Raw genomic sequence first — 24,701 nt, 5'->3', positions numbered from 1 at the left:
AAAGCGATGACCTCCAGAGCTAGAAAATGCAATCAATAGATTCTTCTTTTAGACCCATATAGGAGGCATGAAAACATCCCTTGATTTAGATGCATGAGGCTCGTTTTGTATTTCTGATTTCTAAATCCACAGGATCATGACTGTTGTTTTAAGCCACCAAGCTTACAGCAGTTTGTTGAAACAGCAAAAGGAATCTAATATACTGTGAGGTAAGCCCTGTGAACCTCACAACCACCCCTGATGCCACCTGTGTTTTGCATCCAAATGACTTGAAACTTGGAGGCATGATGGGACTTCACACAGACCAGAGGGTAGATGACGTAGCTAGTACTTGGACCTTGTTCTTTAAACCCAGTGGCCTAGTGTTTACTTTCTCTAGCAGAATTCCTCATAAGTTTTAGAAAGCTGAGTCTGTTTCCTGAAGGACATGTCTAGCTTTTATGAGTTAACAAAAATAGTAGGAAGAATTAAGAAAAATAAAACTCCCTTTGTTGCTTTCTTCTGGTGATTCACTGTATGCCCAAAATCCCTGTTGGGGAATATTGGGTGACTAATTTTATGTTTTCTCACTGTGAACCTCCATGAGAGTTTGTCCAACATGTGCCATGTGATAAACAGCAACTGCGCAATGCCTCTTTGCTGAAGTGCAGTGACCCCTGCTCATGCGAAGGCTGTGTATGATTCTAGCACCACAGACCAGAGTGGAAAAACATTTCAAACTTCTGGGTCCAGCTGGGCTCTTTTAACTTCTTCTCCCAGTCTGTGCTGTGGACAACTTCTTACGAAGGTAGTAATTAGTTTTCACTCTTCACAGAGTGATGTATTTTAGTTTTTCATAACAATTTATTTAAATTATAATAGTTTTTCTACGTATTGTTTGTGCCATTTTGACTACTGATCTATAATAATTTCAGAAATTATAACTGATGAGACAAAGCATGGTATGTAATTTTAAATAGCAGTTTTAATTAGTTTTAAATTAATCCTACCCTTGAGTTTGTATCTTTAAAAATAAAATGCAACTGTTCCTATACAATGCTATTTTAAGTGGAATATGCATGAATATGTTGGGAAAGATAAAATTCTTATGGATTCATATTTTGGTTTTCCTGTTAGACAGTCTTGTTGCTTTTTATAAAACTTATGTCTTTTGCTTTTATAACTGAAAGTTGAAAATTTATAGTTGTTTCTATGTATAGGGTAAAAAGCTTTGATTTAGGAATGCAATTCATAATAATTAAACCAAGCTAATTAACATATCCATCCCCTCACACCCTTAACTACTTTTTGTGATAAAGACATTTGAAGTTCACTCTCTTAGCAATATTGAAATGCACAGTGAATTACTTTATTCTGTGTGTGAGCTACATCTCAAAAAAGAAAACTATTTCTCCTGATTGAGGCATTGTAGTCCTTTAAGTATCATCTCCCTGTTTTCCCCAGTTCCTAAACTCTAAAATGACCATTCCACTCTCTTCTATGTTTATTACTTTTGTTTATGTTGGATTCCACATGTCAATAAGTTCATGTAGAATTTGTTTTTCTGTGTCTGGCTTATTTAATTTCATATAATGTTTTCCAGTTCTATCCATGTTGTCACGAATGACAGGATGTCTTACTTTTCAGTGGCTGAATAATAGTATTCCATTGTATATATCACATTTCCTTCATCCTCTCATTTATTGGTGGGCACAGGTTGATTCCATGCCATAAGTATCATTTATGGTACTGCAATACACATGAAAGTGCATGCATGCCTTCAAAATACTCCTTTCACATGTTTTGGGAGAATGTCCAGGAGTAGGCTTGCTGGATCACACCGTCGTTCTATTTTTAGATTTATGAGGAACTCACATAGAGCTATCCGCGATGGCTGAAGTAACTGATGTCCCCGCCAGCCCTGTGTAGGAGTTCCATTTTATCCACATCCTCTCCAGCAGTTGTTATTGTCTTTCTGGTCACACATTTTACCAGGTATGAGGTAATTATCTCATTGTGTTTTGGATTTGCATTTCTGCAATTACTGATATTGAGAAAAATTTTTTTAAATATAGTTATTATCCATTTCTGTGTCATCTTTTAAGAAATGTCTATTCAGCTCCCATATTTATTTAAAATTGGGTCATTTGTTTTTATAGCACTGCTTTTCTTACCTATTCTGCATATTAATTACTTATCAAATGTATGAATAGTAATTACTTGCAAATATTTTCTCCCACTCCATAGATTGTCTCTTCACTCTCTTGTTTCCCTTATTATGCAGGAGCTTTTTATACTGATGTAACTTCATTTGTCCACTTCTTTATTTTGTTAGTTTTATTTTGCATCAATTCTAAAAAACCATCACCCTTGTAGTTTGATAATCTGGGGACATATGTTGAGGTGTTTAATCCATTTGAAGTTAATCTTTGTATATGGCGTGTGGAAAATGTTCTAGTTTCATTTTTCTGCATAAAAATTTGCAGCTTTCTTGGCATCGTTTATTGAAAGGCCTGCTCTTTTCTCAATATGTAAAACTTCACTGTGGAAGGATTGAAATGTGTAAAAGCATATCATATAATATTAAAACAAACTCCCATGGATCCATCACCCAGCTGCAGAAATTATCAATTTATGGCCAATCTTGTTTCATTACTCCAATGTGTTTACTTCTGCCTCATTGCATTATTTTGAAGCAAGTTTCAGTGTTTTGAAAAATTGGTTGGATATCAGTATGAGGCATAAATTTGACTTTTGAAGTGTTTTCTATTCATCAAAAGGATAGTTTAAGTCAAAACAAGATTTTGATGGCTTTCTGTTTTTCACATTTTCATTTCTTGTAATGAGATTCTCCTGTATTTCTTCCAGCCATTTCTAAATATGTTGTTTATTAATTAGCTAATTCCATAAGTGAGCTCTTGCTATAAGTAGGAAAGATTACTACATTTTGATGGTACAAGGGAGGCTATGAAAATGTTCTACTGTATTATGGTGAATAAGAAATTATGTGGTGAGGTAATCACTGTGAAAGAAAGTTATATGGGATCATAAAAAAGACAGAGTTTTAAGGAACAAAAATGTGTTACAGAAGATAAATGTCTAAATAGAGACCAGAAGGATAAATTGAATTGGGAGGTAGTTAGAGTAGGTGCCAAGTACGGACAGTGGTTTACCAGGAGAGAAAAGCCCTACAGAGAAATGTAGGTACAGGGTATGTGCTATGCCCCTGCGACTTCAGGGTAGATTTTGGAGGGCAAAGAGTTAGTAGGCAAGGATGGAGAGGTAAGCAGAGTTTCCACTTTTCTAAAGTGTATGGTGTTATTCAAGGAACTGGCAAGATCTGTTTAAGAGTTGCCTTAATGAGAAAAACCACCCCGATAGAATTAGCCCCAAACCTCAAGATATCAAGCAGGGCTGGTGGTACAACTCAGGGAGGAAGTGTCTACCTGGCATGTGCAAAGCCCTGGAATTGGTCTCCAGTACCACTGCACACACGGACACACGCACACACATGTGTGTGCACACATACACAGTCAGTCTCAACAGTGCTTTGCACTCTGACCTTCTGACTCATGGTCTAAGGCATTGCATATGCCTGTGGGTTTTTTTGTTTGTTTGTTTGCTTTGCTTTTTTTATTTAAAATTTTTTCTCTTTGAGTTTATTGGTACTTTCTAGTTATACAGTACAATTACATTCATCATTGGGACCGTGTACCTTTATTTTTTCAATTGTAATCATCCCCTCTGTGGTCATTAACCCATGGTGTATTAGGGTGTAAAGCTGATGAATAAGACTACTTTCCTTTGTAGTAATCATGGTAGAACTGTTCATACCATCAGTGTTCTACTGGTTAGTCTGCAACCTTCTTCCTCACTGTGCCTTTATAACTGTTATGTCCAGAAGTAGAGCAATGATTGAATCAGCCCAAGGATTTGGCTGTGCTGAAACTTTCCTTGAATATTGTTGTAAAGTGTGACTTGTAAAGACCTCTTGGGCCTAGAGCAGTTAATCCAACTCTTTGAATTTGGGAACTTCAGAGCCCTTTCCTGATGGAGCATTGTACTCTGGCTAAGCAAATATGAAAAGGTGTTGAGTGTCTTTCCTGGTCTGTTGTAGCACAGAGGTTGCTGAACTGAAGCCTAAGGGTCACATTCAGCTCAATGCCTGTCTGTGCAAGGTTTTATAGGAACACAGCCAGCCTGTTGTCTGTAGTAGCTTTCATGCTACCCTGGCACAGATGAGCACTGGAACATGGAGAACGTGGTCTGTAAAGCTTACAATACGAACTCTCTGGCCCTTTGCAGAAAAAAAAATTTTCTTCTAACTTCTGGTACCAAAGGCGAGTCCCTGAGAGTGGACCTTGGCCTCAATCATTCTGTAGACTCTGAAGAGGATGCAGGAGAATGGAGCATGTAGCACTTCCCAGAGGGGGATCTACAGCCTTGCACATCTTTGTTTCAAGTGCGATTTTCTGCGAGGGCTGCTTTCTCATTCACGGAGCCCTAAGGAAGTGTTCCCCTGAGAGCATCTAGTCCCTGCTCAGTGACAGTGTGAGGCCTCTTTTTAGTGCCTGGGGACTGGTGAATTTCCACTCCTCTGTGTCATTTGCTTTGTGGCTTTCTAGCAGTGAGCAGTGCCTCTGCTTCCAGCTGTGAGGCATCTGGCTTGGATTCCTTCTCTTCCCTTCACTACAGTAGTCCTGATGTTCCCGCTGTGTGTTCTGAACTAGGCTGGCATCTGTCTTACCCACTGCAGTGCTCTTGCCAGGCCCACATTGGCCCAGTCCATCTTCCTGCTAGCTTGGCAGGATTGTCCTCAGGTGCCTTCCTCCTCTTGGGGAAACAGCCGAATGTGGCTTTTGATTGAGAAGACTCACAGAGGCTTATACAGGCTGGCTGTCATTAGTTTATTTATGAGCCTGTTCTCAGCATCCATAGTGTGGAGGGAGCTGGGTGAAATGGTGCTTGACTGAAAGGCCTTTTCTTGTCCAAAATATCTTTTCTATCTATGCAGTTTGTTGTGATGCTTGAATTGCTCCATTTGGGGTTAAGAAATCAAGAGCCTCTATTAAGATGATAATGATTCCCTGTGCAGAGTAAGTCATTCAGCCGCCTAAGCTAAATATGATTGAGTCCAGTGCAGCAACTATAGAAGAAATCAGATTCCTCCAGTAAATGTGAGAAGTCAGTTTGGAAAACAAGAACTTTGGGAACCCGGAAAACTACCCAACTGGCACATTTAGAAAGAAGTACATGGATACCAAATAGCTGGAGGTAAGCTAGTACAATGAAGGAAGGTCTGAAGAAACTACACTGACCTAGAAATGACGGAGTATTAGAGGCAGAAGAGGCCAACTTGTGGGCAGGTGTGAGCACAGAGAAACAGAGAAGAGTTCTAGTTTCCTGAGAGAGTACAGAAAGGAAATGACCAAGTTTGTACTAGAATTTAGGTCTGCTAACACCTAGACCTGCACTTTTTCTCAAATCCTCAGCCTTTCCCAGACTGTATTCTGGAGAGTACTCCTTCTGCAAATAGCAATAGAATTTTCCATGGGAACAAAGGTATAGTGTTAAGGAAGTTTAATACGTATGGTCAGAAGGTCATGCCGTGACAAAGTTCTCCTCTGGAAGTCTTAGGTTATGTATGAACTATAGCCATTGAGGCAACATACTCGCTTTGAGAACTTACTGGCAGCTGTATACTCATGGCTATCTCCTCATGAACAGAGGAAAGATTCCATGTTCTCTTGATCCAGTAGCCTTCTCCTTCCCTGGAAGATAATATTGATCAAATCATTAAACTCATGCACATGCGTTTTGAAACCATTGCTCTCCTGAAGGGCAATTTACTTCTCTGGGAGCATACGTGAAAGGGTGCTAGCGGCGAAGTAGCTGAGAGGTGATTTCTTAGATGAAAGGTTCTTCAGTTTGAAGGATGAATACAAGCTCTCTTGGTGAAAAGCATTCTAGGCTGTGTGGGCAGCACAAGCAGGTAGTGAAGGAAGCGTGGCAGGCTGTGGCAGAATGTTCTGGTGAGGGGGCTAAGGTTCCTGGAGGAGGAGGGTGGCTGAGACTTCAGTGTCCACTTCCCCTGGACCAAAGAGGCCTTACATGGATTGCCTCGTGTGTCTTGAATGGATTGCCATTCTTTATGTTGTGAAGAGTGTTAGGAACAGTTCATCAGGAGAACTAAAAGGTAGAATTTAGTAAGTAAGGGTTGCAGTCAAGAGAAGAGACTGGAAGGATCGTGCCTTAAGATTTGTATCTTCATCTTACATGCAGTTTTTGGCCCCGAGCTCTCTGTGTGATGGGGCTGCGTCCCATCCTCTTTATGGACTTCAGTTTTTTTCTCAAGAGATTGGACTGAAAGATCCCTTCTCTTTCTCCCCAGATCAGCTTGCATTTCATACTCTTGTGATGTTTTAAATTTTTTTCCTCAAACAAAGGTGTTTGGCTGTGGAGAGCTGTGTCTGTGGATGGCCTTCAGCCCAAGCTGGACTTAAAGGGGTTGCCGAGCAGCCTATCCAATGTAAACTGGTGTCTTTGTAGAGGCTGTGCAGTCCTGCCTGTCCACAGTGAGCTGTGATTTCATAAGACTCTTTTTCTGCCCCCTGCCTTAGACTCAGGAGCCTGAGTTCCCTGTTCCTTTTTGTTTTGATTACGGCAATTCCCTGTTCATGTAGTTCTTTCTCCTATTAGAGGAAGGGAAGTAGCAAAATTTAGGCCCATCTGGAGAGTGGGCAGCCTGCAGTTCCGCTTTGTATTGACATGCCTCTCGGTTCATTTTGGATTGTTGTCAACAAACACACCTTCCCTTCACGGAAACAGCCCCTTTTGAAAGTAAGGGTTACTCCTCACATTCTTAAGAATTCTTAAGAAGTGTCCTCCGAGGCCATTTTGTGGCCTCCCGTCTGCCAGCTCTGGTGGTGTAGCTTACACATTTCATACTTCGTACATAGGTGATGGAAACTTCGCTCCTTATAGATGGGTTGCTGGTGGTTTTCATAAAGTTTATGGGGTTAGTACATTTGGATTCTTATCTTATAGGAACACTTAAGGACTGAGATGATTGTTTACTGAGCAAAGGAAGTGGTTATCCTGCTCTGCCTTGTAGGGAGAATCTCAAATCAGGCAGGGTATAGGATGGAGAAGAAGAAGAGCCCTTGAGTTCTCTACTGACCACTTTAAACCCCAGTTCTGTTATAGACATTTTGGGAGTTGAATGAAGTAGTTACACTCTCCTGGAGTCAGCCTTCATTTTCATCTTTAAAGGCAGTGTGTGTGTGTGTGTGTGTGTGTGTGTGTGCGCGTGTGTGTGTGTGTTTAGACAATTTCTCTCTATGTAGTTCAGGCTGGCCTCCAACTCAAGCTGATCCTCCTGCTTGAGCCTCTAGAGTGTGGAGATTCGAGGTGTGCAGCACCACACCCAGTTTAAATGCAGACTTTAATACAGTTATAATGAAAGGTAAATCGGCAGTGGTACAAATATTTAGTATAGTGTCACAATTGTAAGAACCATTCAAATAATGCTGACCTTCAATGATTATGTATGCAATGTTTCGTGCATCCTGAGTTCTCTTTGTACCTTGTTGTCACTTTTGGAGAGCCTCCTTGTTTCTGATAGTTCTTCTGTAGAAAGTGCAGCTGCGTTTGTTCTGTGTGTGGCTGACACGGGAGTGTGACGCTTACAATCCTGGTCTATGGTCAGAGGATAACGGTCCCCTCAAAATACTGTCCTGGGCTGTGGGAGTCTAAAGGTTCCTTGCAAGTTCTCCACCTGTGTCTGTGGGGACAAGGTGCCTGCGAAGAACGGTGGTGGTTCACGAGGCCGTCTTGACCAACAGTCCACTCAAAGCGGGTGTCCAGTGGCTTTGCACTGTGGGAAATTGAACACTGGGGATGGTATTCAGGACAGTGGTGAGAGACACGGTCAGAATCATCAGTGGGTAGGTGACGTTTCAAGCTGTGGGAATAAATGACACTTTCTGAGCAAAGCATGAAAGGTGAGAGAAGGCATGAAGACATGACTCTAAATATTATCCTAACGTGCAGTCCTGAAAGGAAGAATTGGAACTGTCCAGAGAGGAAAGAAGAAGATGAAGGAAATATTGACAGAACCTTACACAAGAAATTCCTTTTAGGTTACACAGCCAAACAGAGATACTCTAACAACTTCTGGGTCCAAACGAATCTATCGATGGCAGATCTGGCATGTTTAGTGGGGCTTTTAAAAGCTCAGATTAGAGTCAACTTTGACTTTCACACAGAAGACAAGGGCAAATGTGAGCACTAAGGATGTGAAAGTCAGTTAAGTGGAAGGTTTGGGCTATATCTTTCTGCTTTGATGTTTTGATCACTACTGGGGATGGAACTTAGGACTTTGTGTTTGCTAGGCAGGTGTAGTGCCACTGAGCTAAAACCGAGCCCTCTGCTTTGATGTTGACAATGTTAATTTCCAGTAGGGCTCAGCATCTTTGTGGCCTCCTCTTTTTGTTCTCATTGGCAAGTCGATGCTCTAATGAGCAACCCCACAGCCCAACTGCAAGTCACAGATGGGTGTGAGTAGATTGTTTTCTTCATTGTTCATTTATATAAAACATCATGTTATAAACAAGAGAAAGATTGTACCTATTTATTAATAAGATATTAGATGTGGAGTGTTGAGGGTCTGATACATAAGGAAAAACTAAACTAAACTGGGATTCAAAAAAGTTAATGTCAGGGTGGGGATTTAGCTCAGTGCTTCCTCCCCCTGCCTCGCAAGCACAAGGACCCAAATTCGACCCCCAGTACCAAAAAATAAAAGGAATTAATTTCAAATTCTGACTCTGCCATTACCTTGCTATGTGGTATTTGGGTGGATTCTATTCTGCTCTCAGCTTATCTAGATATAAATCTAGATGACTGCATTTAAAGATTCTTTTCATTGTTAATTTGTAGTGAGCTCTGAATGACCTTCCTTACGCAGTGCAGAGCAATAGGGATGGGCAGCAATCCTTTCAGAATCCCTTGTGATTGCTCCCTTATCCTGAGGTTTATGGCTGTGACTCTTGAGTATTATTACCAGGCAGCGTATTCATTCATGTTCTTCCCAGTGTCTCCTCGTGAGAGGGAGATGTGTTCTTATTGATTATTCTGCAAAGAAAGCCATCTTTGGTCCAAAAGGGGCTATTTTGTAAGGGAGAAGAGATAATACCTCTCAGCTACCCTGCGCGGTGGTGACCATGAACTGTTAAGAGTCCTCCTCTCTCCGTGCTTTCTTTCCTTCCAGTAAAAAGGATGTAGTTCCTAACATGTGCCAAGCACTTTGTAGACACAAGAACGTAAGTATCAAAGAAACAGGGCTTTGCTCTTAGGAAGACTGTAATGCACGGACAAAGAGAAATTAGCCTATATGTGTGATACAGCATAGGAGATCCGGCAGATGTACAAACTATTGAGGTGTAAGAAATACGAGCTATTCATCTCTTGTTCCTCTACTCACACATCCATTCCACAGATACTTGGGTGTCTATTATATTGCAGGTCTTTCTCTCACTACCAAAATAGATAAGCTTTATGCCTTACACTTTAGTAGCCGGAGAGAGAAAATTAATAACAAAGAAAGACAAAGACTTTCAGGTAGTGATAAATACTATAAAGTAGGGGATAGAGAATTATGGTAAGGATTATTATTTTCTATACAGTGGTCAGACAGTATTTTGTTGATAGAGCATTTGAGGAAAGAGAATTCTGAAAGGTCTAGGGTAAAATTAGTCCAGGTATAGAGAGCAGTGTGTGCAGTGGCAGGAGTATGCTTGGACTATTTTGGGAAAGTGGGAGGGTAGGTAGGGTAGGGTAGGATAGGGTCTGAACAACCAGAGGGGTAGCATCGATCAACCCAGGGAGGACTACAGAAATAGTTTTGTCAAGGAATGGGAGTTCAATTTGGGAGACATTAGATTTGAGATGCTTGTTAAACCTGAGAGATGTGACACAGGTCAGTCATGATTGTGAAGTCCAGCTGGTAGCTCTGTCTGGAGATAATAGCCGTGACTGTGATTTCCACGTACCTGATATTTCAGGCAATGTTAGTGGAAGAGATGTTCCCGGAGAGTGTTGACCAGTAGGATCCTCAGTAAAGTGAAAGAAGCAGCAAAGGAACATGGAGTTAGCTTTGTAGAAACATAGGAATGAGCACATAAGGAGCGACCCAACAGCCAAGTGACAAAAGGAAATAGTTTCCAGCGGGAGCAAGTAATCAGTAGCGTAAGTGCTTCTCGTTGTTCATAAATTCCCATTCTAGTTAAACACAAGAGAGAAGGTGGTGGGGGATGGACCAGAAGTGCTGAAGGCTGGGAGAGCGTCCATCTGTAGGCTAATATGTGATACTGGATATGAGAAGGATCCCTGAGAGAGGTGAGCAGCAAGAAGGCCAGGAGAAGGAGGTCCACAAGGGGGGCAGATGAGCAGAAGCACCTGATAAGCAGTGCATGGCAGGAGTTCCCTAAGGAACAGAGGCAAAATATGGACTCAGCAACAAGATCCAGGGCTGAGTTAACTGGAGGAATTGTGGGCTGTCCGAGAGCCCAGGAGATACTGAAGGAGGAACAATCTGAAAAAGTGGAAGATGACAACTTTTTAGTAGAGTTCAATTTTGAAATCCATGTAGGCCACAAGTAAAGATAGCCAAGTAAGGCTACATGTAAGGTTCCACAGATGGCTCGGAGGTATTTCACCTGCAGTTTATTTCCACATTTTTCCTGGGAGGCAGGCACACGAGTCCGTGTTTGCAGGAAGGATAGCACAGGCTTCCAGGATCTGGACACCCTGTCAGCTAGAGGAAAAGTGGAGAAGCTAGGACTTATCCATACCAAATGTAAGCTGAGAGCTTTGTGGCCATGTTGTACCAGTTCTGACAGCAGACTGGCAGCGAGTCTGCTCTTTTGTGAAATACGGGCAAAAACAACCCTCAGATCACTCGAGGATCCAGTATACTAGTAAATGGGGAGAATACTTAAATGCATTCCATACTTTTTCAAATCTTTACAGCTGTTCTGCCATTACAGTGGCACAACTACTGCTATTCTTAACTATTAATTTTATTGCCAACAATAAGTCTCTGAGTGAGTGCCAGAAATGAGAAGAACTCAGTCTTCCAAGATTAGATTTGTTGGAAGTAACCCCTTGCACTTCTTCCCATTAAATTATGTCCCTTTCCCTCTCTTACCCTTCTTGCCAGCCATTCGCCTCTCATTTAAGCTCAAGGGAAACTGATTATAATTTCAGTGTATCCACAAAAAGTAAACTCCTGTGCATTAGCTCAACTAAAACATTTTTAGAGGAAAGAAAAAAGACAGTTTATAAGATTGCTTTAATGAGAACCCACCAGGCTGAATTTCTGTTTGCTGGTGTTACTCTTTCTACGCAATACCTTTAAAAACTCTGTGTTTGAGAAGTAGTTGACCTGAATTGCTTCAACTTGAGTAGCCCCTTTGCCTCCTGGCTCTGTGCTGTCATGGCACTATGAGCAGAAGCTCTTGATGATGTCCTTTCAAGCTCACCAGCCTGTGTTTCCTCAGCTCTATTAGATCCTTCCAACTCAGTGCTATGGTTTAGACGTAAAATGCTACGCAGTTGGGTGGAACACTCCTGTAATTCCAGCATTTGGGAGGTTGAGACAAGAGAATCATCATGAGTTTGAAGTCAGCCCAGGCTACATAGTGAGTCCAAGGCTTGCCTGAACTAAATATTAAGACCATGTTTCAAACACAGTGTCACCAAAAAGTCACATGTATTCACAGATGAGGATTTTAGGACATGAGTGGAATATCTGAGTACTATACTCATGAGTGGATTCATCAGTCGATGAGTTCATAGGTGAATATGCTGCAGAAGGTGGAGCCTGGTTAAAGAAGTTGCTTCCTGGCTGTGCGGGTTAGGCACTTTTCTTCCAACAAACCCTTCCACCATGCCGTTTGTGCTTTGGAGGCAGCTAACTGAATCCTATGAAACCTTGGGTCAACACAAACCCTTCACCCTTTCAGTTGCCAAGGTCAGGTATGTTGTCCTAGTAATGAACGAGTGACTAATTCCAAAAACTGGTATTGTTATGAATACATACAACCAGGTTGTTTCAGAAGTCTTTAGAAGTGGTTTGTGGAAGAAATTTGGAAACCTTTGGAGATAAGATTAGAGAAGGAGTAGAATGTGACAAGCAGTGCTTAATGGGTAAAACTGCTTCAAACTCAGGAAACCAGAACTGTGATGGGACTGTGGACAGTGAAGGCCGGGCTCATGAGCTATCAGATGGAAACAAGGGCCGCAACTAGAGAGTGGACTAGAGTTTGAGCGTGTTTCATTCTGGCGAGAAAGTTTTCTGTTTTGTCCATGTCCTAAAACTTTGTGTCATGCCAAGTTTAAAGGCAGTGGGCTTATTAATCTGATGGAGGAAATTTCAAAGTAACCCAGTATTCAGGATGTGGCATGAGTACAGCTGTCTTCTTTCATGCAGAATGAGAATCAAGAGCAATAAGCGAAACGAAGAGATATAGTCAGGGATTTAGCTGAGTGCTTCTACCACCTGCCTCGCAAGCCCAAAGACCTGAGTTTGATCCCAGGTGCCAAAAAAAAACTCAAAAACAAAACAATAACAAAAAAAAAACTCAAGAGATATAAAAATTATACAGCTTGGACAGAAAGGGAACCCCTGTAAAGTCTGGCCCAAGGAGGGTGTAGTTGCTAAAAAGATTAGTGTTACTAAAAAGAACGCAAATTACTTGCATGAGGACAATAGGAAAGATACCTTAAGGGCATCTTATTGCAAGGCAAGGGTATAAAAGGGTGAATTTTAAGTGACTTTGCTTTAAAACAAGTTATGTACTGATTCAGGGCCACCTAGGAAAGTGCTTCTCCAAGTTCAGCCATCCGGAGGCCATTGAGTCCATGGTCCAAAGGAACATTATTGCTTGAGCTGATAGGAGATCTTTGCGTCTCTAATTGCTGATTGCTTCACAGGCATGGAAAATGTAAGTGATGGGGCCAAAAAGCCTTCTGTGCAGAATTCAAAAAACAGATACAGGAGGTCAAATATGTGTGACAGGTTCACAGTCTCGGTCAGGAGCCCTTGTGAGAGTGACTCATGAAGCCATAAGAGCCAAGTTGAAAGGCAGCGGAGACCTCCACAAGCTGGAGATGCCAGAAACATGGAGCATCTGCGGAGAAAAGCTGCAGGCAATGAGGTGAGCCAGGCTGAGAGAGAGAGAGAGAGGTTGAGTGGTTACAACTGGCAAAACTCCTTCCGAGTTACCACCAGATGCTCTTGTGCTGAACCCAGGATCTAGTGGGTGCCCTTCGTGATTTCAGCCTTGCTTTCCTCCAGTTCCTTTCTATACCCCTATTCCTACCTTTTGGAATAGGAATGCTTACCCCATGCCCATTGTAGATGGAAGTATTTAGCTTTCCTGGTATTTTAACAGGGGCTCATAGCTCAACATTTGTCTTGTCCCTTAGGGGAAACATTGGACTTCTGAGCAATGGTGGAACTTGTAAGACTTGTGTAACTCTTAGAGATGGAGTCAGTGCAGCTTACGTAAAGGGATGGACATAGCCTTTTGGGCCAGTGGTAAATGGTATAATTAAGACTTGAGTGGCCCCCAGGAGTCTTATGTGCTTAACAGTGGAACTTTTGGGAAATGATTGGACACTGGGGATACCATACACATCAATGGATTAATCCTTTCATGAATTCATAGGTAAATGTCTATTAGGAGGCGGGACCTAGTGGCAAGATGTGTGTCACGGAGGGTGTGGCCTGGAAGAGGATGTTCTTGCCCCCAGCTCCTTATTTCTCTCTCTCTCTACTTCCTGGCTGGCATAGCTGAGAAGCTTTTCTCTGCCATGCTTTTCTGCTGTGCCTTTTCTGCCTTGGAACCAACCTACCAAAACTGAACTCTCTGAAACCCTGAGCCAAAAAACAAAACAAAACAAACAAAACCTCTCCTCTTTTAGGTTGCAGGTGGCTAGTGTTTTGTTCCAGGGATGAGAGAGTGACTAAATCACTCTGCCAGGCCAGGGTGGGGCCAATGGACAGCTGTCCAGAGGACTAAGTGTGGCTGTCCTGCCTGTGAGAACTGGAAGCCAAATCAGTTCCTCTTGTGGTTCATAGATGAATTCCCTTGTTCCATGGACAGATGTAATTGAATAGTAACGATGCCAATGTGTATTAAAATGACGGTCCCTAGCAGTGGCGTCAGTGTGAAGCAGTAAACTAAATAGTTTAAGTGCATTTTGGCCCCTGAACTTCATAAGGATAATACATTTAGGGCTGGGGATTTAGGTCAGCGGTTCGGTGGCCTGCCTTGCAAGCGCAAGGACCCGAGTTCGATCCCCGGTACCAAAAAAAAAAAAAAGAACAATACATTTCACAACAATAATAGTTAAAACTAGGACTATTTCTGTCAGCTGAAAAAATGAGAATGGAGAAAACTTTAAAATTTTTTCAAGTTCCTCCAGTACGTGGTGGAACTGAGTCACAAATCTAGGTCTGCCTGTCAGGGTTTTTTTTTGTTTTGTTTTGTTTTGTTTCTGTATACTTGACTGCTTTTATCATTCATTCATTCATTTTTATTCATTTTTATTTCAAAGAAATGTGAACGATAGAAAATATGCAGCTAATAAATTTCTTTCTCTTTTTTGGTGCCAGGGTTTGAACTCAGGACCTTGCGCTTGCGAAGCAGGCATGGTGCCACTGAGATACATCCCCAGCCCTACAGTGAATAAAATTTAAAAACTACCAGATTTCTTCTATGGAGAGTTTACCGTGATTATTTTGTTGGCCACGTGTTTCTATGTCTGATACAAACACAAACACAAACACAAAGTGATTCCCAGATGTTTTGGAAGAACTAACCTTGAGATTTGACAAACATTTGGTATGAAGGTGTTCGCCTTACTGTTGCGGTTCGAGCCATTTTTCACCGTACAAAACCTGGTGCGAATATCACGAAGATCTTATCCTTTCCGGAACCTTGAGAGCCTTCAGCTTCTGCCTGTTCCTCTTTGTACTACAACCTTCAGATACAAGTTGAGAATCTCTTTCATATGAGATCATCCCTTTATTTTACTCTCTGTGTTCAGGAACTTTGTCCATTTTTTCTTATTCTGTGGTTATTTTAATTTTGTTTTTGAGTTGATTTTTTACAATTCCTCTTGCCTTCTTGCCTGTGATATGAATTGAAATTATTCCATGCTTTTAAAATTATATTTCATTTGCTATTTAACAATTAGTATTGTAAGAAGATTACTTAAAAGTTTGTTAAAACTTAGGAATCTATAGATTCTACTTTTTTTTTTTTTTTTTTTTTTTTGTTACAGGGATCAAACTCGGGTCCTTGTTCTTATGAGGCAGGCGGCGGAACCACTGAGTTAAACCCCCAACCCCTGGATTCTACATTTTGAATAGTTATTATGGTTGCTTTTTTCCACTGTCTGGTTTACAAGTATACTCCATTTTTTCTTTCAGTAATGCAGATCCTTTCACACATATCATATATATCATCACCTTTAATCTATTTGGAGTTTTCCTTGGTGTATGATATGAAGTATGGATGTAACTTGGTCTTTTGTTTAGGAAGCCTCATTTTTTCTCTGTATCATTTAACAGGACCTAAATTGTCTACTCATTGGGAATTGATCCTTTGTCATATACCAAACTTTCTGATGTTTAGGGAGTAATTCTAGATTTAATACTCTTTTTTATATGTTTTCAGAACATCTTGAAAATTTTAACTGTGAGAAAATAAACTCTACCCTAGTAAAAAGTACTTGCATAACTTTTCCTATGTGGTAAAAAACATAAAAAAGACATGCAGTTGGTTTTAAATTAAAATTATTAAATTAATCTAATTTATCTAAACATCTCCAGAAGATGATTACATTAATTTTACTCACACAGTTTGGAAATCCTGACTCATGGGAATTTCTGTTGATTTATGTATCAATATAATTTTAGTTATTAAATTTTTAGGATGAATTTTAATCTCTTGCAAGACACCCACCGCTCTGTTCCTTTTCAGAAGTCTCCTAGCATATCTTGCTTGTTAAACCGTCTTCCCTGCAACCAGACTCAATGCTTTTATCTACTGTATTGAATTAAAAGGTATTGTACCCCTTGTGTCTTACATGACTTACAGAGATATTTGTATGCTGATCTCTAAGTACATGACTTACAGAGATATTTCTATGCTGATCTCTAAGTACAAGAAAAGTACTAGGTATAAAAAATTATGAAGATTAGCGTATGGTCCTGATAGGTTGTAAAATGTGGAATACATACAGGATCAGAACACTGTGAGCGTCAACCACTGGGTGCATAGACGTGTCTGGAAATTCCATAGGTGATTTTGGAGTGACACCAGGTCTCAAACTGTCAGATTTTGAATGAAACCAACAAACTGGAGGCATTTTCTATCTAGCTAGGAAGTGGTTATTCCCTTTAGTTCCTCCTCACGTCATGAATCAAATGCTGTCAAAACTAAAAGGGGCCTCCTTGATCCTAATACAGCCTTCTCGCTTAACGGATGTGATGTGATCTGCTCTAAATTCAGTCAGACCCTGATGTGGTCAAGACTCCATTGCTCATTCTCAGTTCCTGTTCTTTTGTTTCTTTCTCAATGCAGAGGCTTCATAAAACAAGTCCGCATCTCATGACTCAAAAGCATAATGTTATCTCAATCCATATGCAAATATTTTTGAAGCATTCATTACCCGAGGTTTCATTTCACTTCGTGTTTTAATGCTGCTCTTAAACTTTTTTTGTGTGTAATGAAAAAAATTAATATTTATTCTGAATTATTGTCCATTCTTTTTTTTTTCTTTTTTGTGGAGTTTATTGGTACTTTTTATTTTTTTATTTTATTATTTATTTATTTTAGAGGTTTTTTTTTGAGACAGGGTCTCACTATGTAGTTGAGACTGACCTGGAACTCACTATGTAGCCCAAGCTGGTCTTGAATTCACAGCAAGCCTCCTGCCTCAGCCTCCTGAGTGCTGGGATTAAAGGCATGTACCACCACGCCCGGCTTTTATTGATATTTTTTAAGTATACAGTACAGTTACTTTCATCATTGGGATCTTGTACCTTTACATGACAGATCTTGGTTCTCATTTTTTCCCCTTGTCCCTGCCCTCCCTTCCCCTCCTCCACCCTCCCCTATTTACAAAGACTTTGTTTCCATTTTTTCCTTTTCTCATATTTTTTCTTTTCCCTATTTCCTTTCCCCTACCCTTCCCACTTTATGTTCCTTACGTTCTTACATGTATCGGCATATTGAGTTCATCGTTTTACTGAGTATTGTTTTCTCCTTTGTATAATGAAACTAAATCTGTATTGGAATGATTTTTAATTTAACTGGATAGACAGATACACACCTCGGGATATTAATAATCAATCTACCATTGGAGTACAGTGCAAGAAAGGTGAGGTGAGGAATGCTGCAAGATGCTTTAATACTACATGAGAAGCATTAATAAAGAGAGGTAACTGTGAGCTGGAAGGCACTGGAGCCAGTGCTGTGGAGGAAGTGATTATTATTTGGTTAGCTACTAGGGTAAAGAGAAGTTGTTTGATATCAAGAGCGATTATAGATACAGAAAACCCCAAAATTATTAGAAAGAATAAAAGATTTTATTCTCTGTGCTTTATTAATCTGTCTTTTATCAATAGCAAATCTCTTACTGTGTACATATGCTCTGCTGATCATGTATCATTTTCTGAAACAGTTGGGTTGATAGAAAATTATTCATAAATATATTCACATAAATAGAAAAAACTCCCTACTGAACACTACTGAGGTATATAGATTTTGATAAAAAGTAAATTTTCCAAATTGCTTTAACTTATCCTCTGAATATCCAAGTCTTTTTTTTTTAACCCATTTTGGACAAATGACCTGGGTAAAACCTTTTTGGAATCCCCACATTTCTTACACGGAATTTATAACACAGCTTTTCAACTGCATTTACCATAAGAAATGTATGTTCTTGTACTCTGCAGAATGAAGTAGTTCTGTTTTGTCTTTAAACTACATTTCCTCATTGGCAATACGGTTTAATTACTTTTGTGTTTTTGTTTCTGTTGCCATCCTCATGATGTCTTGTTATATGTTTCTACCTTCCTAGTCTCCTTTTCTAACAATATCATTTCTCTTCTACGTTGTCACTTGGGGATCACTAATTATTATGAAACACACGAGAAGTGGCTTAAGGAAGTCTTCTGAAGTGGAAGTCTGGGCTAGGACTCTTGGAAGCTGGTTTTTGTTACAGGCTTTGCGAATGAACAGGCTGTGTACCCTGGGACAGTCGCTTTGTGGGTTGGAGAAGGAGAGACCAGGTGAGGGTGAGTAGTATTCATTCTCTTCAGCGCTCTCCTCGGATGGGGATCTAGAGGCAGCAGGAGAGGATGCTGGCCGCTTACAGTCCCCCCGACTCCATTATAGCCACTCTAACGTAGCTTGTCTTTTACATTGTGAACATTTTCATAGACAACATTTTTTTTACTTCTTTAAACAGGTATAAACATTACTTAATTTTACAGCTGTTGTTTATTCCTAGATTGAATTCCTCCATGGTCTTGAATCTGTGTAGGCTTTTGTATATAGTACTGTATGTCTAATTTTCACAAAGTCCTAAAAAGTTAGTGAATTTCTGTTTTTCCCACTAGAGAAAACCCAGCTTCAGGGTCACACAACTCATAAATGATAGAAATATAATTCCATCTTCCACTTACAAGAATTAAGAGGTGATAAGTTCTACATTGTCTCCTTCTATGCTTTTGTTGTGGGAAAATATGAAATATATGTCCTAACCTGTTAACTGTATGATACACTGAGTTCTTGTTCTCTAGACATCAAAGAACAAGTTGTAGGAATGACAGAGGTTAAAAGTAGGAAGATATTTATTGATAGGTAAGCTCCTGAGGGGCAGGAGGGGTCCCAAGTGGGGAGCCTGGGGACCCCAATTTATAGAGAAGTTTTCTAGAGTAAAACCCATGTGGGTACATTGGGGTCCACAGCCGTGCACATCCAATAAGGTTACAAGTACCGTCACTTAGGTAAGGGTGGTCCCAGTGGGATGCAAGTCACGTAGCAAGGCTTCTCCTAGGAGGCGGTGGGTCCAGAGGTCTCTGGTCACCCCCAGGGTGGTTCACTGAGCCCAGTTCTTTGAGGAAGTATGTGGGTCTGGTCATCCTGTCTCCATCTTGAAGCCTGGTTTTCAGCCGACGTGCAGCTGTGGTGTGTTTCACCTTTGTCCTGGCCCTCTTGAGGACTATCTGACTACCTATAGTATTTCTACCCAGCTCTTCCATCTATAATACTTTCCCTTGCACATGATGAGTGTGATAATTGTATGTAAAGTTTGTGTAGGAAGCAGCTTTAGAGTGCAGCCCTCTCCTATGAGAAAATTGCATTTAAAATTTTAATAGTGTGTATTTGTCTGACCTTCTCTCATCTTTTTTTCAGTGGTCCACAACCAAAGTCTAGACATAACCCACAGAACTAAATCTATTATTTAAAAAAAAAACAAAAAACGCAGAAGCACCAGTCGGTTCTATGGGAGAATATAGACAGCAAAGGAGAGAAATGGGCTCGAGGGAGGAAAACTAAATTCTGTGTCCCCAAAATATGAATATCTATTTCTTTTGGAAGAAATAATTTAGTTATTATCTTGGAAGCTAAATTTATGCAGTTGGTAGATTTCCATCCCACAGCGAACTTTGATGTCTCTTCTGTTTTGCAACTTCCCTTTGCCAATGTCACAGGAGAAGCTGCCTCTGTTGGCAGGAAGAAAGAAAGAAAATTATGAGATGAAAACTAAAGAATGAGGAACACACAAGAGTGGGAGCTCACACACGCACCTTTGTCTCCAGACAGCAGTAATTACTAGTTCTGTACCCCTTTTATTCCTTCTACCCTGAGCTGTCAAACTCCTCACCTAGCCTTTAAAAAATCAACAATAGCTAATGTGCTTGCTTTTTCAAGGAAAAAGCTGTAATTTAAGAAAGCAACCCAGAAAGCCCCAGGTATTTTGCCCCTGGTCGCTGCTCTCAGCCTCCATCCACCTTTTTCTCCTCTTCTGTCATCAGGCAGTGTGAAGGCCCGGCTTGACCTTCAGTAGTTAAATAAAGAGCCTTGCATTGCTCTTTCCGGATTTTCTCAGCTCTTGTATTTTATAACCTAGTTGTCTGTGGCCTTTGTTCCAAGGTTTCTTAACTTCTGAAAGGGAAGGTGCACCTCTGAATAAGCCATTTCCTCTCTTCAGTGTCTGCTTTCCAGGCCTGGCTTGGGCTCTCTGAACATCTTTCATCCTCTCCCGGTCTCCTGTTCTACACTAAGTATCACTCTCTGCAGAAGGGCAAGGCGACCGAGAGGAGCTGGACACACATCCACGCTGAATTCCTTTGCCTGCCTCCAGTCTCCTAGGCGCTGTGAAATCTAGGAAGCTCTATGGCAATAATAAATCACAGTATGTACAGTCACATCGACTTATTTTAAATCCATGGTTAACCTTCCCTTCTAGCTGTATGTTCTTGAAAAAGTCTTCTTACTGGTTTTTAAATAACAGCTTAATGAAGATATAATCTGTGTGCTGTAGACTTCCCCTTTTTACAGTATACCATTCTATGCTACACCCATCACCACCATCTCTTTCTGTTCCATTTTAACACCTCTGGAAAGTGTTCGTATCCATCAGTGGTAACTCTCCATCCCCCCTCCTCGACTCCTCCCCCTAGAAACCAATTTACTTATGATTTGCTTTAGTTTGGAGATGTCATCTCAACGGAAACACAAACTATGCGGTGTTTGCATCTGGACTCTTTGTAATATTGCCAACATTGATCCATTTTGGGTACCTGTGTGTATCATTCTTTCACACAGAAGAGTAGCGTTTGATTCTGTGGCACCACACTGTGTATACGTTAATCAACTGGCGGACATTTGAATTGTTTGTATTTCTTGGCTGTTACGTCTGCTGCTGTTACAGACATGTGTACAGGTTTTTGTGTCGATACCTTTTCAGTTTTCTTGGGTGTGTGAGAAACAAAATAAGTGCTCTATTTCTGGGGTGATGTCTTCAGCCTGCTGATGTGAGGGGTCACCTATGTGAGAAGGTCTCTGAACAAAGACAGGAAGGGTGAAGAGGCCATTGGGTATGGAGTTCACTGTGCTAACTGAATGGAAAAGTACTGGCAGTTCACAAGTAACCCCCTATAGTTGCGTCCTTGGCCTTTAAGACCTATGAAATATTGACAGATCGGAACCGAGCGGTAGACACCAGACCAACAGACTGTAATCCTGGGGTGTGGACAGTGAGGAAAGGGGAAGGGAGGACGGGTTAGGGTTCACATCGCACTCTGTGCCCACTCTGAGTGTGCCAGTCTGTTTGCTGGGCTGCCACCCTGTTCTTGCAAGAACAGGAAACAAAAGTCTGGCTTTTCCTACTCTTCTGCCTCTAAAGTCTGTTCTGTACGTGTGGACAGTAAGGTCATTTCTCACTTGTACTCAGGAGTGAAACTTCTGCGCAGTCCAAGTGAGGCAACTTCATGTTTCATTTCTCGAGGCAGGGCAAACTGTTTTACAAAGTGACTGCACAATTTTAGATGTCCAGCCGCGATGTAGGGACCCTCCAGTTTCTTCAGATCCTCGGGAATGCTTGTTTTTGCACTGTTACTTTTATTATAGCGGCTTTCTTAGCAGTTGTGAAGTGATAGTTTATTATGGTTGTGATTTGCATTTCCCTAGTAATTGAAGACATTCCGCACCTTTCCTTGTGCTTTCGAGCCTCTCGGTAGCTTTCTTGGAGAAACAACAGTTCAAATACTTAGTTTCTTTGTGAGCTGAGATACCTTTGTGTTTCTTGACTTTTAAATGTTCTTCATGTGTTTAAGCAGGACTGTGACTTTTAATTTTTTTAAATTTTACCAGTGTGTGTATATAGTACATAATGATTGTATGTCATTGCAGAGAATTGGAGTACATACATAACGCATCCCATTTCTTTCATCCCCCCCTTTTCTTGCCAGTATCAGATGTTTGATATAAAAGTCCCTAATTAGATACATAATATGAAAATACGTTTCTTCATTCTGTCTGTTGACTTTTCCCTTTTTTCATGGTATCCTTCAAAGAAAAAAAATGGATCTTTTTTTGGTTTCTTTTTGTTGTTGTTAAATTTTGGTGAAACCTTGTTTTGTCTTTTCCTTTTTTGCTCACACAAGCTAATCTGTGAAGATTTACCTTACATTTTCACCCAGTGGTTTAATAATTTCAGTGCTTTATTTCAGAGTATGATTTGCTTTGAGTTAATTTTTTGGAAATGGATGAAGAAGAAGTAAAACTTCATTCATCTCCCTGTGACTTATCCAGTCATGCCTGAGTCATTCACTGAACAGATACTTTTGGGTTTTTTGTTTTGTTTTGTTTTAACTAATGAGATATTTAGGCTCTCGTTAAAAATCAGCTGGTTGGGAATGTAGCTCAGTGGTGGTGTGACTGCCTGGCAAGGACAGGGACCTGAGTTCAATCCCAAATACTGAGAAAAAAAAATGCATAAGTTGGTCGTAACACAAATTTCTGATTCCAGGATTCCATTCTCTTGATCTTCGTATCAATGCTGAAGCCAGTACCACATCTTGATTACTTGTGTTTTTTAGCAAGGTTAGGCTTTGGAAGTATGTGTCCTTTTTCAGGATTGTTATAGCTTCTGGGGGCCTCATTTCTAAGTGAATTTTAGTCAGATTGTCAATTTCTTCTCCCCCTACAATAGCAGCTGGAATTTTTGGGCAAGGATTGCCTTGAATCCTTTGATCAGTCTTCTTTTAATCTGTGAATATGAAATGTCCTTTAATTTACTGAGCTCTTTTTAAATTCCATTTAATGGTGTTTCATGGTTTTAATATAAAAGTCTCACACAGTTTTTCTTATATTTATTCATCAGTACTGTATTTGGATGCCTTTGTAGATGGAACTGATTTCTGAATTCCCTTTTCAGATGACTCATTGTTATTATATAGGAGTACAAGTGAGTTTTCCAGATAGTTCTTATGTCCTGAACCTTGGCTGAACAATGTTAATAACATTAATATATACTGTTAATTACTTAAAATGTTTTCAATACAAAATAATTGATTCTTTTTTCTAACACTTTGGAATAAAACTCTTTAGTGAATATTTCATTTCATTTCATTTCAAGTCCAGAATTTCCTTTTATAATAACCTTTTGATGTTCTTTATTTTGTGACATATTCTTCTTACACCTTCCTTTAGATCATTTTCTGTGATTTTATTTTGCTCTTTGAACATATTTTAAGTAGCTGATCTAAAGTCTTTGTCCAGTAAATCTGGCTTCCCGTACTATAGTTTTCATCGACTGCTCTGTAAAGTTTCCTTATATAGGCTATATTTTCTTATTTTTTTCTTTCTTTCTTTGTTTTTGTTTTTGCTTGCCTCTTTGCCTAGAATTGAAAATACCATTTTAAATACTGTGTTATCTCCTAGAATCAGACTGTATCACTTTCCAGGGTTTATTACAGTTATTGCTTATTCGTTTAGTGGCTTTCCTGGACTTATTCTTTAGAGTCATGTATTCTTTGAAAATCAGTGGCTTGGACTCATCAGGGCCTTTGCTGGTTACTCAGCACTGACCATCCTGGCTCCCCATTTCTCTGTTTCTTTAATTCTCTCTGAGTCTTTCTTCAACCCTGTATCATACACTGAGGAGGAGACTGAAACCTGCTGCACAGGACTCCAGTGATTTCCTTAAGTGTCTCAAAGCAAGTTGATTCTAGCTACCTGTTGCATATACTTCCTGTAGTCCAACAGGCTGTTTACACTTCAGACTTAAAATTCATTTTGTTTTTATAGAGGATCTAAAAATCAGCTAGAGACCTGTTCCAGGTCATTTCTTACCATGCTAACATTGCCTATGCTTGTACACGATCATCTGGATTACCAGAAGTATTTCAAATTCACCCATGAACAGCTTCTTGATCAGTTTTAGTTTTAACCTTTTTAAAAACTCATAGCCTTATAAGCCACACTGATAAGAGCACCTAAGGCATTTGCAATATTAAACTCAGTCCCTGATGATTTTTTTTGTTTTGTTTTGTTTTGTTTTTGGTACCGGGGATCAAACTCGGGTCCTTGCGCTTGCGAGGCAGGCCACCCAACCGCTGAGCTAAATGCTCAGCCCAGTCACTGATGATTGTAAGTAAATCCTTGTGTGGGGCCTCTTAAAACAAAGTGAGCACTGAGTCACATCACATAAATAACACCCCCTCAGGAAAAGAACATTTCCATGAAGTAGCTGCGAGATAGTAAAAAATGACAGTTTCTGGGGGTGACCTTTGGAAGGATCTCCAGGTCTGCTGTGGTTTCTACAGTAGCTGCTATGCTGCTATTTTTGACAGCTACTATAGTTGAAAGTTGGTTTTCCAGGCCTCCGTGGTGCTGCAGAGCTTAGGATGGGATTAGTGCAAGTTAAAATGTCACAAAGCTTGCTGTTCCTGCAACACTCAACCATTCCCTTGAACAAACACTCCTCTAATTGTTACAAACTTTTAGTTAATTTTCAGAGTTTTAATAGTGTTGTTTTTCAGTTTTGCCAGTATCTTTCTTGTTTGTATAGGAGTATAGGGGTGCAGAGTTCTTTGCCATCTTCTTTTCTTTTTTTTTTTTTTTTTTTTT

At 40.3% G+C, this 24,701-nt stretch overlaps 1 long non-coding RNA gene across 1 annotated transcript in view; it reads left to right on the top strand.

Annotated features, from left to right (window-relative positions):
* The first annotated feature begins 18,256 nt into the window (after positions 1 to 18,256).
* The window catches only part of LOC104873147, a 241,450-nt gene continuing 235,005 nt past the window's right edge, over positions 18,257 to 24,701 (top strand). The window contains exon 1 of the long non-coding RNA XR_004516367.1: positions 18,257 to 18,355. This is a non-coding gene — a long non-coding RNA (uncharacterized LOC104873147). The remainder of the gene's footprint in view (positions 18,356 to 24,701) is intronic.

The sequence above is a fragment of the Fukomys damarensis genome, unplaced genomic scaffold, assembly GCF_012274545.1.
Source record: "Fukomys damarensis isolate Sample0158 unplaced genomic scaffold, DMR_v1.0_HiC HiC_scaffold_9, whole genome shotgun sequence".
In the NCBI taxonomy this organism is placed as follows: domain Eukaryota; kingdom Metazoa; phylum Chordata; class Mammalia; order Rodentia; family Bathyergidae; genus Fukomys; species Fukomys damarensis.
This window is presented reverse-complemented; position numbering and strand designations above follow the sequence as displayed.